At 43.1% G+C, this 15439-nt stretch overlaps 1 protein-coding gene and 1 long non-coding RNA gene across 3 annotated transcripts in view; one reads left to right on the forward strand and one right to left on the reverse strand.

Annotated features, from left to right (window-relative positions):
- The window catches only part of CDH6 (cadherin 6), a 107589-nt gene that overhangs the window by 4096 nt on the left and 88054 nt on the right, over positions 1–15439 (forward strand). The gene's annotated exons all lie outside the window — the stretch shown is intronic.
- LOC138690295 (uncharacterized) lies at positions 6587–14443 on the reverse strand. 2 transcript variants are annotated; one of them, XR_011329112.1, is made up of 3 exons: positions 14041–14443; positions 13762–13879; positions 6587–8285 (listed from the first exon to the last, which is right to left on the reverse strand). It is a non-coding gene; the product is annotated as an uncharacterized lncRNA (long non-coding RNA). The 2 variants fall into 2 exon arrangements; XR_011329111.1 differs by lacking the exon at positions 6587–8285 and adding an exon at positions 12226–12925.

A 15439-nucleotide genomic window follows, 5' to 3' on the forward strand; every position in this document is an offset into this window, starting at 1 on the left:
AGTCCCCCATCCTGCACATGAAGTGAATGGCTCTGTGTGCCACCGAACCCTATCTCTTCTGCTGACTCTCTGCAGGATTCAACCTGCAGTATAAACACGGCTGTCAAGTTTAAATGTGTTCTGGTTGAGATAAAAATCCAGCAGCAGCTGGTTTGCTCATGCTGCTTGCTTAGTCATGGCAGCCCTTTCCAGGGGGTCTGGAGAAACTGGGCTCTGTGAGGAGAGAGGTGTTACGGCATCTCACCTTGTTTCATTTGGGATGGGGAGAGAAGAGATGTAGAGGGAATGTTTAGCACGGTTAAATCCAGCTGTTATCTGTCTTTATTGCTTAACAAAAGGTATAGGGCAGATTATTAGTCCCTGTCTGAGTTTTAAAAACACCCTTGAAGAATGCATAATTAATATGAAACATCAGCAGAAAAAGTCATCGTCTCTGGGTTGTGTTGTGAGTGATGCTGCAGTGGAACCAGGTGGAGGAAGTGCTGGATAAAAGCATTTTTAAAGTTTGAGTTTGATTACTTCTCTTCACATCCATTTGGGGTTTTCTTGCTGTAAATCTCAGCCTAAGAGCTTCTCTCTCATCCTTCCCCAATGACTGGCCGATATCTGTTGGAGTCCATCCAGCCTCAGGTTCCTAAGCTTCTCCAGGGCACTGCTGTGTGTCCTAATCCTGATCACCCATCAGCAGTTTCCCCTCCCGATTTTGGGCAGCCTTATCCCTCCTTGCACCCGTGACCATCTCCTGTATTTACTCCAGGTGTGGCTGGTTGCCAACATTGTCTTCCACCTTTTTTATTTTCCTGGCTGTGCACTTGGCACTGAAAGGCCCAGACAAATACTGTGAATATTTGTATTTATGCTTTTGTTTGTTTGTTAACAGGAGCATTCCCAGAAGAAACTAGGATAACTGTAGTTCAGGACTACTTAGAGTGGTGTGAATTAATGTTACTGGTTGGTACATCCAGTCTCGTGGAGCCGCCCACTCCTCCGAGTATTTTCCTCTTTCAGAATAAACCAGAAAAGACAGTTTTGCTGCAGCTGCAACCCTGTAGCAGCGGCAAGGAGCAATACTGATGGGGAAGGGAAACTGCGTCTTTCTGGTGAGTGGAGCCTGCGAGCCCTGCCAGGATGGAAAAGGCACGTCTGGCATGGTGTCCTTCATGAGTTATGGTGTTGGGCCTTCAGCAAGAAGCTTTAAGCAAAGAAGTGATTGCTTAACTGTGGCGGTGCCAGAGCACTTGGTAGCACTGTGCTGAAACCATCCAAGATTACACTGATACTGCATTATCTTTCTTCACACCCAGCCACAAGACAGCCTCTCCATACTCTCTTCTTCGCCAAGCACACAGACAAAAGAGCATATACATTTCCATCTGGTCGCGTTCAGGAACAGTGCCAGCCTTGCTGTGTTTTGAGTAACCTGTTCAATAATGGCTTTATTCTGGTGTTGTGGGCAAATATTCTACGGATTAATTAGCCTGTCTTGTCAGGATATACATATGTATTTATATACAGTCAGAAAGTGCTTAATTCTAACCAGAACGTGACTCTTAGAACTGATTTGCAACATAAATACCCATCATAACCCCTCAGCCCTTCCCTAGTGACACACCGCAACGCACAGAAGAGAGCACTTTATGAATGAGATCAGTCCTGTACTATCTGGGTACCTTAATTCCTCTCAGCTAAACTAATTCCATTATCTTGCTGTAATGTTTACAGCTGCCTGCGAGATAATAGGTAGTGTATCTTTTCAGCATTCCCTCTTCTGCATCGAATCGCAGAGCCGGAGCAGGAGGACCTAGGAGAAGGGTCAGCAGGAATTGAAAATTAGCACAGAAATTAAACCCTAGTCGAGTTTCCCCAGGTACTGCAGGTGCGTGCTCGTCTGGGTGTAAGGCAGAGCCGCCCACTCCCTAACTGCTGCATTTCAATTGTCAGTTAATAGCTTCTATAAGCACAAAGCCTGCTTAATCAACACGATCATTAGCATGTAGCTCTGCTTTGGTGTGAAGGGTAAGACCAAACCCAAAGAAAATACTTGCCTCTGATGGTCACTCCGCTTTGCGTTCTCAAAGGCCGTGGGGATCCAGACCTGTCCTGCGTGTGAGGTGGTGGGAGAACCACGCGTGCCCGTGGGTCCCCGCCAGGGTGCTGGCACTGCGCAGCACGGCGGCCAACCTCCGTACGGACGCTCTCACCTGAGGGAAAGCCCTCCCGCTTAGAAAGATACCCATGTGTCCTCCTCCCTCAGGCCCGCCAAGTTCCAATACATTAACAAAAATAATTAAAAGCATGGTTGCTTTTAGTTTTGCCCTAAGCGTTCCAGGTGAAATCTGTTTCCTCGCTGAATTGATTCTCTTTGAGTGCCTGGTGGTTTGTGACTTTAGGGTGCCATTAGTCTGGCAATCATTGTTTGACAAAAACATCTTCATGGACAAAAAGAAAACGAAATAGCTTATAGTAGCCTGCCAAAAAAAAAATAACGCTATCATTGTGAGATGCTCTGTGGACATTTGGGAGTCTTGCTTCAAGTAAGGGACAAGGCATAGCTGATCGACATGGGGTCTTCACTCAAAAGCTGTTCAAGTATTCCACAATGTCTAAAAATTATGTCTTCACCACACGGCCCCCCTGCGAGACTGGCCTGTATAATTGGCCTTGTTTTACAGCAGGGGGAAGTGAGTCACAACGGAGGTGAGCGACTTGCCGAAGGTCACACAAGGAGGCCGTGGCACAGCAGGGATGCTGAACCAGGATCTTACGGCAAGTACAGCGTACAGTCAACCCTCTTGGCTCTCTGCTGCTCACTTGAGTTGTTGGAGCTGATCAAAGAATGGATGGGGAAAAAAATCAGATTTGGGTCTCTTTTTTTCATCCAAAAGAAAGCCAATTATTTTTCTCAAGGACTCCTTGCAGCCGCTTTGACGCTCTCTCCCCAAAGGATTTTCTGGATGTTTTTTCTTGTTTGTTCAGCCGAGTTCTGCATGGAGGGGAGGGGGGAGGCTGGGGAGCTCCAGAGCAGTCTGGGACGAGACTGAATATCTTATTCCCGGGAGAAAGTAATCTGAGCTGTCCCCAAGCAAGGTGGCGATGACCTTCCTCTCTGCATTGGCCCAGTTGGACCGGCCACAGAGTTTCTTTACCGTTCCCTGCCTCATCCATTCCCACTTACTTATGCCTGTTGGGGAGAAGGGGATAAAAACGTCTCATAAAAGGCTGTCCTTTGTGCACGCTGCTGCCCGTGGTTTGGGGCAGCTAGAGGTCACACCACACTCTCTCTTGTTCCCGTCCATGCCTGTATGAATGCATTTCAAAGCACCCCTGCTTTGTAAACATCTAAGGAGTAGTATTCCGAGTGCATAGATATGAAGGTGAGTCAAAGGGAAGTCACTTGAATAAGGACATGGCGTAGACCAATACCCCTGGCATGGGTATTGATCCTAGTATAAATAAATAGAGGGAAAGTAGAAAAAGACACATAAGAAAGACACATTAAATTTCCAAGTTATATGGAATGTTTAGATCCAATAGTACCAGGTTCTGAGCTGCGTGCCACCTAATACTGCTTTTGGAGCTGGCCTCACAGCTGATGGACCACTACAAGGATTCAAGAGAGCCTATTTCCTCATTTTCACAGTGCGAAGAGTGCTCTGGCAGATCACAGAGCAGGAATATATAGAGTTAGAATCCCTTTCAGGGAGCAAATTCCTTTTGTGAAATTGGTGCTCAATTTAGCTGTCACTGCTGAAAGGGAAAAAGATGCAGAAGCAACTTTTAAGTCCACCAGCCACATCCCTTTAAGCAATTCATGCTGTGCCAACCAGTTTTATAAAACTCTGTATTTCATCTAAACTCCATTTAAGTCTAAATAATATGAATGCCCTGCTACGGTATTTCCCTTCTCACTGCTGATAATTACCAAGTTATTTTCGCTATAAACAAAGCAGTGTTCTTCTCTCTCTCTGTCTTATCGTACCTGGTCCCAGAGCAGTTTACTTTTAAACATACCAATAAACTGCACTGAAGTCCACAAGACTGTTTGAATACTTAAGGGCCTTCCTGGATCAAGATGTCAGGATCTTGTTATGAAGTGTTTACAACTTTGCAATTATTTCCATGGTGACCAAACCGTGACCTCCAAAAATTTGTATACTTGGTCTCCCTAAATAATAGACAAGGAAAAGTGGGGATAGAAAAAAACCTGTGTGAGGAATGATCATCTTTTCCCATGGAAGTCCCTTCAGCAATATAGCCCTGGCTCATTTGTACAGCATGGGGGTGGATTCCTCCCTGTCCTTCTGCTCCCATCAGCGGCTGGGGGCAGTTGCAGCGGGGATCCAGAGGACAGGGCTGAGACTGTCACTTGCTGGCTGGGCCTGCTGGAACATAGCAGGAGCATCTTTCCTTTGTGCAGGTGTCACTGTGCGTTACATCTCTCAAGCCAATTCTTGGCTCGGATTCTTCGTCTGGTGCCTGTGTCTTCAGGTCATCTGCACTTAAGAGAAAGCAGTGCATAAGCATCTGAGGAAAAAAGCTGGCCCAGTGTATCTTATTTGTTGATATTTACAGCCATCAGCACAATTCTGCAGACAATCTAATCTCAAGCAGCTTTGAAATTCAGTGCTTTTCAGAGCAGTGTTTCCCGTCAGAAACAGAAGCGTGCACTCTGATTTGTAGGAAGGGTTTCTCTTCCTCTTGGGGTCAGAAAAAACCCAAACCAACACAAAAACAGGCTCCCACTTTCTCAGCACAGAATTTATATTGTTATTAAATGAAATGTATTATCGTATTGTAACATGTTAGGGTGTCTTTTGCAGGATTTCTGAAGTGGCTTCTCATTAATCTACTGTAATTCATCTGTCAGATATCTCAAAGCTACTTGATATCACAGTTACTCTGAGGTATGACAGAGTTTTCCTTAGCAACAGGTTGAAATTTCAACCAGGCTGGTAAATGTGAGGTCAGAAGCTGGTTGCTGCAAATCTAGGAGGTTAAAATACACTGCACATCCTTGTTTCCTGTTGCAATACAATCCTGAGTCCTGGAAGAGCAAAAATAAATACTGGGGTTGCTCAGGAACAAACAGGTTTTGTCCTCTTGGAGTGGCTCATTTACTATGAAGTGTATTTTCTGTTTATTACAGAGGTATTTATGTTTGGTCAGACTGGCATTAAAACCAGCCTTCATGTGATGCAGGCACCTCGGGTGCAGATTTAGTTTCGAGCCCTGATCCGAGCAAGTATCTGTTACGTCTCGGAGGCTGTGGGTGGGTCACTGCCGGACGGAGCTGCTGGAGCGGTGCTGCTGCCTGGGGGGACGGGGACGGGGACGGGGGGTTAGCAGCAGCCGTCCTGACGTGGTCAGGCATCCCAGCCCCAGGAGGCAGCCGGAAAACTTGCTTCTTGTACACACTCCTGATGGTAGTGCAGGACTCATGGTTATCCCAGCTTTATTTACGGGATGCGCTGTACAAAGGGTGACGAGGACGTGTTTTCAGGCACCACTCACCTCTCTACGTTCTCCTTCCCTTCTATATTTCTCTTCTTCCATTGGACCGTTTCATGCTCATCTGTTGTTTTATAAGATACCCATCCTTTGCCCAGCTCTGTGCATGTTGGAATCATAGAGTCGCTTAGGTTGGAGAAGACCTTTAAGGCCATCGAGTCCAACCGTTAACGTAGCACTGCCAAGTCCACCACTAAACCATGTCCCTAAGCGCCCTGTTGCCTGTGGGAAGACAAGACACACCAGGAGACCAAAAGTTCAGTAGAGATCAGTGTGTTAGAAGTAGGTCTTTGTCCTCAGACGGTGTGTCACGGGGCTGATGAGCTCCTTCTGCACTTGCTGTTTTACCATTGACTCCGACTGTCTGAGCAGAGCAAAGGGACCGAGCAGGATTCAGCTGCAAGCTGGGATAGGATGAATTATTGTAAATAACTGAGCTGAGCCATTAGAAATAAGTTGCTAATGTAAGCAAGATTAACTTGATGTGCTGCCTGAAATGAGATATTAGAGATGATAGGGGAGAGAGAGAAAACTTTTCATTTAGATGGAAACAGGACTGATTAATTAAGCAGTAACGAACAAGGAACCTTGCCTTGAATTGATATGAGGCTTGCAGAGCTAATTTAACACAAAGTACAGCTCCCAATTTGTTATTAAATTAAAATGGCTTTTAAAATTGTTTACATTTTTTTTTTTCTTATCTGCTTCTGTGTGGCAAAATGATTATTCTGGCTAGTTAGAGAAACCAATCAGAGCAACAGAAAGTGTAAGTTGAAGGGGGGAAAGATTGTCCTGTTGTGTAATTAAGAAATATACACTAATATCCATGACATCATGAATAAGCACTTCAAAGTAGTAAGTGTGCTCTGTTTTGCATATTAAACTAAACAATTAGCATCCTAACAAGCTGCTCTGGACATACAGTGAAAAGGCATCGCACTTAAGGAAATGACTGCTGCTTATTTTTTCAGTCTAGAGTTCTTCTCACCTGACTGACAAATACTATTAAGGAATAATAAGGAAGAAACATTTCTCCTTTTTGTTCCTTTTCCCTTTCCTTGCCATTTTGAAAGCAGTTTTATTTTGGTAGACTTTGTGGTTGCCCCGTACAAGGGAACTTTTGCTACCCCCATCAAAATATATGATGGAAATGTGAGATGTAGTATATGATAGACAAATCCTATGGAACAACAGGGAAAATAACCTTGTAGCGACATTGCTTTTTTAGCCTCAAACAAGTTTTACTCTTGACAGGAATGATTCTATGTAATTTATTGTAGGATAGCTCAACAGTAGCAATTTGTCATGCATTGTGATGTAATTTGATGGGTTCATTTCTTAAATGAATTATGGATTATGGATTACCTCTGTATATCAACAACAGAGCTGTATCTTTTATGTAAATATTCCCTCAACTTTTCCTTCCTCTTCCAATCCATTTTCCGTCATACAGAGATGACTTTTCTTCCATCTAATCTTTCTACTAATAAGGTGTTTAATAATTTAGCAGCCTAAAAAATGAGCATATTTCAAAGGAGTTGGTATCAATGGTAGTGTAAGAGCCTCAGGCTACAAAAATGTGGATGAGGCTACCAAAGTTTTAGAGTCAGGATCCCAACTGTCTTTCTGCTTCAGGCAGCTATTTTATTAAAGTTGGTATTAAACAACACCGCCTAAGGTCTGATTAACAATTTATGACTTCCTAAGAAGGATTAGCAGAAGCCTATCATTTTTATATTTAAATCTTAATTTGCATCTAAGAGAAACCATACCCAGGTTTATATTTTCATTATTTATTATTTTTGTTATTACCACTGCTGCCTCTAAAACACTGCTTATGTGAACATTGCAGGGACCAGTTTGTTGTAGTGATTTTTTAGTACCTCGTCCCCTCACACGTGTCAGAGGGAAAAGTGGTCTCTTGTACCATGCGATGGGCTTGATCCTGCAAAATGACGGCTTTTGTCTCTTGCTGGGCTCAGTTGCTTTTCACTGTCCCTGAAGTCCATTGGGATGGAGGGTGAGCGGCACTTGGCCGAGTCAGGCTGAGATCTGCAAGCCCAGGAGCTGAACGTCGTCCAGCTAACATTACTATAGAGAATGAAATCCAGCTGTACATGACCAAGGCTTGCCTGACGTACCTTCCCAGAGAGGAATTTTCCTTTCTGACATTTACTTTGTGCCACTAGTTGCATGTCTGTCTCAGTGATGTTTTTCTATAAGCCTCCCAGCTCTCCTTATTAGGTTACTGCTGGGCAGCCTCTGCTAGGAGAGGAGGCAGAGGGTGATCCTGCTGCTATGTTCTGGGAAGCAACGGAGCAGGACCTGTTGTTTTTTGCTAATACAGAGGCAGCCCAGGAAGGAACATGCTGCCAGGTGGGAAGGGGGTGAGGAGTAGGTACCAGTAAATCTGCTGGCCAAACTTTGCTCGCTCTCCTGAATATAAAATCAGGTCAAAGATGTGCAGCTTAGTGGAACATAGTGGAATTTATTCCACTTCTGGCAAATCTAATTTTGGGTTTTGGTTTGTTTTGTTTTTTTTTTTTTAACTTGTTAATGTTAAAATAGAAAATAATAACAATGGTCTGTTCTGTTATCTATTTTCAAATTGATCTAATGCCCCCCCTTGACTTTGTCTTCTTCAAGTTCAGCTGCTTCAGAAAATTGTATGGCATATTTTCTTTTTTTTCCCCTGTGTATTTCCATTTCTGATACTCTTCAGTGGATTTAACACTCATTTCACCAAGGGTTGGATGTGGTGGTTGTAGCCTGTAGAGCTAAGGGAAAAGATTGTCAGCTAGGGGCTATGAGCTCCGCTGGCTCACAGCAAGGGAGACGTTATTTTTGTCTTCTTGAGCTTCTGTAGTCAGTAAGACACTAAAAAGCTCAGAAGAAATGCCGATATTTGAGCATCTTCATTGCTTTATTTGAACTCTCAACATCTCCATGGCTTTTCTTTTAATCAATAGCTTAGTTTTTGTCTTGGACTCGAGGGCTTTAAGTTCTAAAACACTAGAGCCATAATCTGAAAACTGCTGGTTCTTCAAAGCAAAAATGAGCATTAACACGTTCAGAGGAAGATTTCTCATTTCCCTGGCTTTTCAGGATGTGATAAACTGAATTTTAGTTTCAGGGCTGCATTCACATTTCAAGGATCTGCTGTTAGAGGGACTCTGAGAACCGCAATCAGAGTATTTTCTTGTGGCGCTTGCATTCGGCATGTGCTTGTGGGCCATTACTGTCAGTGGGATTTAAGCAAATGCTCAAAAGATTGTGCTGAATCAGGGACTGAGCAGTACCTGCAAGGAATAAGGCCCTTAGATTCAGGATTAGCAGCATTCAAGGTTTCTATCTTATTCTTCAGTTCTGACTGAAATTTTATCTAGTCACATTCTCAGTCAAAAGAGGACAAATGAATATTATTCCATTGACTTCCAGGGAGCTGTAATGATAAACATGAGCTGAAAAACTGGACGAAGCAAGCAGAAGAAAATGCATGAATAAATTATCAACAGTGGACATGCCCAGGAACTGAGAGCAGTCAGCTCCCCCACTCTCTCCTCACTCTCCCGTTAAAAAATCCTCAGCCATGTAGCCAGAGAGCAGGAGTGATATCATGGGACTTCTGTGGCCAGTGACACAGCAAACAACAGCACAAGCAAATAGTTCATACTTAATCTGTCTGATGAATTATTTATCCAAACTATTCTGCAGCAACATATTATTATTTATTTGTATGACATTGGTGCCCACAGGTCCTAATTGCGTGAAGTGATGCTCTAACCTAATAGAGTCCCAGCTGGCAAATAAGTTCAGAAAAATCAGTCTTGGCTGCAGGATTATTTGACCAAAATGTGGCTAACTTCACAGGAAATTATATTAGAACAGAGTGGTTAAGTGAGTTCCACCCTGTAATAGATGTGTAAGTTAAGCATGTCAGCTATGCTTTTGTCCAATTAAAGCACACTTATTAAAAAAAATAGCTGAATGCCTACTATATTATGATTCATTCTGTAACCACTGGAATGATTTTAAAGTCTTCTGTGTACAGAATTTTCAGGGGAGGTCAATGTGATTTTCACTCCCCACGATGGCTTCTTGGTTCCCTTAAATGAATCAGAAATTAAAAAAACAAAAGTAGGTCTGACCATAACACATAAGAATATCTTATGTGGAGGAGCAACATGGTATCAGGCCTAACATAAGGATATCACAATTCTTTGATGAAAGTAAGAGAAAGAACTAGGAAATAAAAAGTGAGGTACAAAACAATCGCTGGGAGCTCCTGGAGGTCAGTGGAGATGATAATATGTGCCTTCAGCGGTCTTCAGGATAAATTCTGCCCTCAGTGTCACCCATCTGTCCCCTCTATTTGTGGGTAGGACTGTTGCCAGGAAAATGGCCGCCTCTTTGCTTTGTTTTTCATTTTATTCCTATTCTGTGGCTGCACAGTCTGAACTAGGCAGTGCCTAGTTATCTATAAGCCGTTCAGCCTCGGTCAGTAGGTATTTTATGGTTATCCCGGGTTGCTTTCTGCAGCAAGGTTGACAGAGTTTTGTGGGAAATGCTGGCTTTGTTCCACACAAGTCTGCAACAGCATGCCACAGTTTGCAGATACGGACATGGTGTATGCATCAAAAGAACTGCTAGATGGAAAAAAATCTGTCAACACCTGGTTCGTACACATCTCTCAACCTCTGCTTTTGGATGCTCATTACTAATTGAGTTCCATCACACATCAATGCACTAAGATTTTCTCATGTGGACATCATTTCCAGGAGAACATGTGGATATCAGCTTGCAGCAGAGTGTCAGCTGGCCTGAACCCAAGCCATAAAGCCAAATACCTTCACACGATGAAGGTGTTTGGAGACTGAACTGAGGTCCACGTTGTGCAAGTGGCATCATCTTGACATGACTGAATGAGGGAAATGCATGAAATTGTGATCTCTTAACATCTGCTCCTGCCTTATTTTCTGAATCTCTTCAGAATGAGCAGACACCTAGCCTTGCATCCACACACCCCAGCTTTAAATGGGTTACTGGTACCCAGCTCGGCACTTCGTGGCTCAAGTCTTTCTGCTGCTGCAACCCAGCTCTGAAATGTGTCCCTCCAGGTTAGCTTGCATAAACATAGAGCCCCAAATTAGCATTGCAAGCAGCCATTGCCCTCAAAAACCAGTAGTTTTTCTGTACTCTGTGCATATTTGCCATCTGCTAATGCATTAAAAAAAGAAAAAAAAAAAAAAAGAATCTGGGCCAAGTCCTTAACTGGAGTAAATCCATGTGTAACTCTACTAACTTTAAGGAACTGTCATCGCCTTTACCAGCTGATGAACAGGCCTCTGTGACTGCAAAGCAGAGGATGCTTTGGAGCATTTGGGCTATGCATCGTTTCTGCCTGACTGAAAGGATACCAAAAGGAGGGAGTATGTTTTCTCAAAGGGAGGGGGGACGTTTTCAGGGAGGCAGCCTGCTGCTGGTTGTCCGCTCTGCAGACCGGGGTGTACACCGACACCCTGCAATCCGCCTGCACTTCTGGCTGCTTGGCTCTAGGCACGATTCACATACCCTGTAATAGAAAGACTCAGGTTTGCTTTCTCAGCTCTAACTCTTCCCATGCAAAGTCAGAAGCGTGGACGCTGTGCCAAAAATAGGAAGCTGAACCCTAGCTCCCGCAGAAATGATCTCTTTAAAAGCTATAAGCAAAGAGGGAAAAGGATGTGGGACCATCTCACATCAGAAAGGATATTTTTGTTGCCTGTGGGATTTTTCCTCTATCAGAAAAAAAAAACCCAACAAGCAAAACCCCCAAAACTTAAAAGATTAAAATAACAAGCCCTGTTCTTTTGGACACAGGAGTGAGCATTTTAACCTGACTCCTGCTCAGGATGAGTAGCGTGTGACAGCCTGGCTTGTGCTACAGCATTACTATTCAGGCCACTGGCACTGGAAAAAAGTACAGGACTGTCAAGGAAAATGTAGAATGGTGAGAATTTATAAAGAATATGATTATATTTTACTTCTACAATTCTCTCTATTTTCAAAAAGAAAAAGAGAGACTCTTAGCATTTACCTTTTCCCCATAATACGGTGGATTGGTAAATGCCTCTGGGGGAGGGATATCTGGGAACAGAAAAGAACACTCTCCAAAAGCTTTTAACTAACGCTGCTTGGCCAAGGTAGTTCACTAAGCGTGTTTAAAAGGCCGCACAAGAGAAATTTTGCATCTTTACTTCATGGCTCACCCTCACTCGCCTGTCTTTTTCAATAAACTATTACGCTGCCATTGAGAGCACCTGGCTTGCTGGCTGGTATCACACATCTTTCAGTATGTTGATACCAACATAGCTGGTATTCCTCAGGGGATTGGCAAGCAAATGGGTTTTTGAAAGCCCTCTACCTTCACGGCCCCTACTCAAACCCCAGCTAGAACAGATGCCAGCAGTCGAAAGCACCATTAGTACCACCTAATGGCTCTTCAGAGGACTGTGTAAGCAAAACAAGTATGTCCATTCCCTTTCATACAGAAAAAAATAAATAGTAGAGGGTTGTATTAATAGCATCATCTGTTGAGAACCTCAGTGGCACCGGCTCATGAGCCCGTAGCAGAAGCGGCATGGAGGACGGTGCTGCAAAATGAGCTCTAGGCTTCTTGTCGAGGTGGGCTGAAGAAACTCTCCTCGCTGCTGTTTATCCATTATCTTTTCTTGGACAAATAAAAGCCTTCAGCCTCTGCGGCTGGCACTGTCTACACTGCAGAAGCTTTGCATCAGTAGAGAGATTTAAAAGGAAAAAAAAAAAAAAAAAAAGCTCATTCCAAGGTAGCTGACTTGCCATGGAGGCAGGCACGGGAAGGATTCCTGAACTCTGGGGCCCCTGAGTTACTCAAAGAGCCCGTAGCCTGTGTTTTCTCATATCTGCAGAGAACTACAGACAGGGGAGTCTCTTATCTCAGGGTGGAATTCACTTTTCTCCCACCCTAGTCATGCAGTGAAAGACCTGCAGCGGATATACCTAATGCATTTAGGCCACATTTTTAAATCTTAAAACTTTGAATTGGAACGTCTCCTGCGATGGAGAGGGAGCAGGGAAAGGGGGGACAAAAGACACTCACAGTTTTGCAACCACCCATTAGAGACCAGTTTTTAAAAAGGAATTGCATAACTCAAGGTTTAAGTGTCGGTGCCCTTCCTTTCATGAGTAATCCTTACTCACGCTGAGTTCAAATTTTTTTAATAAAGTATGCTTTATCACTACCTTTTAAGGTCTTTATACCCCAGAGCAGATCACTTGCAAATTTACAATGAAAAATTTTTTTCATGAAGCCAGTAGTGACTCACTTGAACAGGAGTTTGCAGACCTGGACACTGGGGTTTGAAGATTCTCTGAGTATTCGTGCTTTGTAGACATGCACCTTAAGAGAAGCACAGGCATGCAAAAAGAGACTATACGGCATGTATTCGTAAACAGAACAGATTTTGCCCTCACACAAATAGATGTATATGCATCTAAAATGCGTATAGCTGTTCGTGCCGTGCAGACACCTTTTTCTTCCACTTAAATCTAAGTCAGACCTAAAGCTCAGCCTTAAGTTTCAGTTCATCAGACAGGTAAATCAGTATTCTTCCAAGGGAAAAGCAAAGCAAAACCAATTGAAATATATAACAACTGAGGACATGATCCTATTTTCTGTCATTTAGACTGTCTGGTCAAATGACAGGACCAACATTTGCTCTTATTTACATTGGATTATTGGTCTTCCCTCTCCACTGGAGAACCTGGCAACATTTTCAATGGACTTCTATGAGTTTGGGAGGTTGGGATTTTACTCGTAGATTTTGGTGCAATTATTCTCAGCTTATGTGACTAGTAGCAATGAGTCAGGCCCTTATATTTTAGTATTTTGGTGGTGTTTATTTCATCTCAAAATCCACTGCATATGTCATTCCTTGTTGTCCACTCTTAGCATTTGTTTTCCTTAAAGCTCTGACCTGTTAAGGTAAAGATGTTATTATACAGGGATTGTAATTATCACTAAAAAAGTAAAATTCCTAGCTCTTGCATATAAAGAAAGCCTTGAAAGCATAAAATCTACCAAGGGGAAAAAATAGAATAATCTTAAGTTATTTTTAAGTCAGTCCAACTTATGATTTATTTGGAGACCCAGGGTTGGCAATACAGTTAATTTAATTGAAAAAATTTATTACTTCCTCACTAACTAGTAGCTTATTACACTACCAGCAAACTTACCTCTCAGCTTTCTGGAGCAAGGCAGATTTCAGGAGTCCACCGCTCCGTTCCTGTGGTCTCACTGGCTCACCCGCGTACAATCTGGCCAAAGGCACGCAGATGCCTTGGTCACAAGTGGCTAAATAAGACAGAAATGTATCAAGTAAAGGTGAATGATAATGACTGTAACACTTAACACTTACATGTTCCTCCGTGTCCAAGTACTTCGCAAGCAGGAACTAATTACGATACGTTCAGTAATAATGGTATGTTCAGAGAGATGCTAAATTATGTCCTTACTGTAATAAACTGCTGTGCTGGGATAGGAAATCACTAGATTACAAGCTAGAAGGAGGCAGCTTTAGGATAATCTCTCTGTAACCTCATGCACCCAGGTCCCTCACTGGAGACGGCATACATCTAGACTTCTGCACAAACACCCACTCTTTTTTTGGAAGAGGTTTATGCCTTGCCTCCATCGCCTTTGCTTCAGCTGTATCGGTGCAAAGGAGCTGCAGGGCTACGGGCACGTCTGCCTTTGCCTGTTTGTGATAGGACACAGAAGGGTTGGGAAAACACTTTTTAATGGCCACAGGTTTAAAGAAAGCTGACTAACCCCGAAAGTATTTTCAGTTACATACTGCAGAGCAAGAGAGGAAGAAAAAATCCCCTTTGCTGCTCTGCTTGTACTGCTGTAGCAGAGTCATCTTGTGTTTTCTCCTTGAAGTATGTGTGGTCACAAAAAATTAATTACTTGAGCAAAAAGAAATAGGATTCCAGGGAAAAACACAAATTGGTAATATTAACCTGATTATAGCTACAGGTAACAGAAAATCTCCTGCTTTATCTTATGGGAGAAAAGATAGCTTGTTTTAAAAACTTACTAAAAAAAAAAATTTCCCATTTTTTATGAGGTGTCTAGCAACAAAGGAAAGGAAAAAGCATCATCCATGGATTTTTGCATTTGATTCTTTGTAGAAAAACTTTCAAGGGATAATTCACATTCCAATGTCGTCTTGTTTTTTAACTTCAGCCAATAATCCTTTTCAGGAATTAAGTCCACTGCATGGAAAAGGTAGTGGCAGATGCTCACTAAAAGGCAACTAAATTGTGTGGGTTGTGCTTCCTCTCTGCTCAACTGACCTCTCTCCAGGCTCCGGGGGGCTGCCCCGGAGCTGCTCCTCAGGGATGCTAGGACGTGGTGGTGCAATCACCGTTGCCCACCACGGAATGATGAGGTCATTCTGGATGAGAAGGAATTATCAGCTGACAAAGTTTTAGGCATTAAATGAACTTTGGAAATGAGCAGGATATTCTGTTGACTTGGCCAAGCTCCCAAACAACTGAAGTTCATGGCATTTCTGAGCTTGCCCAGCACACATCATTGAAGGCAATTTTGCTTTTCCTTGTAAGGAATGGTGTATAGGTGACGTTCCCTCTCCACGGGTGCTTCGGGCATGGAAGTTCTTAAAAAAGTATACAGCCACTAAATGGCAGTGGTGGATACCAGTTACTGGCAATGTTCAGGGTTATGGAAGAACACCCCCCTGCCCAACCTTAGTTTCTTGACATTAAAAATTTATATTGAAATACCAGCCCTGTAAAATCCATTGATTACTTGTTCTAGTGCAAGAGAGAAGGCATTTCTGAACCTCTTCAGTGTTTATAATATAGATTTAATGAAGGTGGATGTTGCCAG

This window comes from Haliaeetus albicilla, chromosome 21 (assembly GCF_947461875.1).
Source record: "Haliaeetus albicilla chromosome 21, bHalAlb1.1, whole genome shotgun sequence".
Classification (NCBI taxonomy): domain Eukaryota; kingdom Metazoa; phylum Chordata; class Aves; order Accipitriformes; family Accipitridae; genus Haliaeetus; species Haliaeetus albicilla.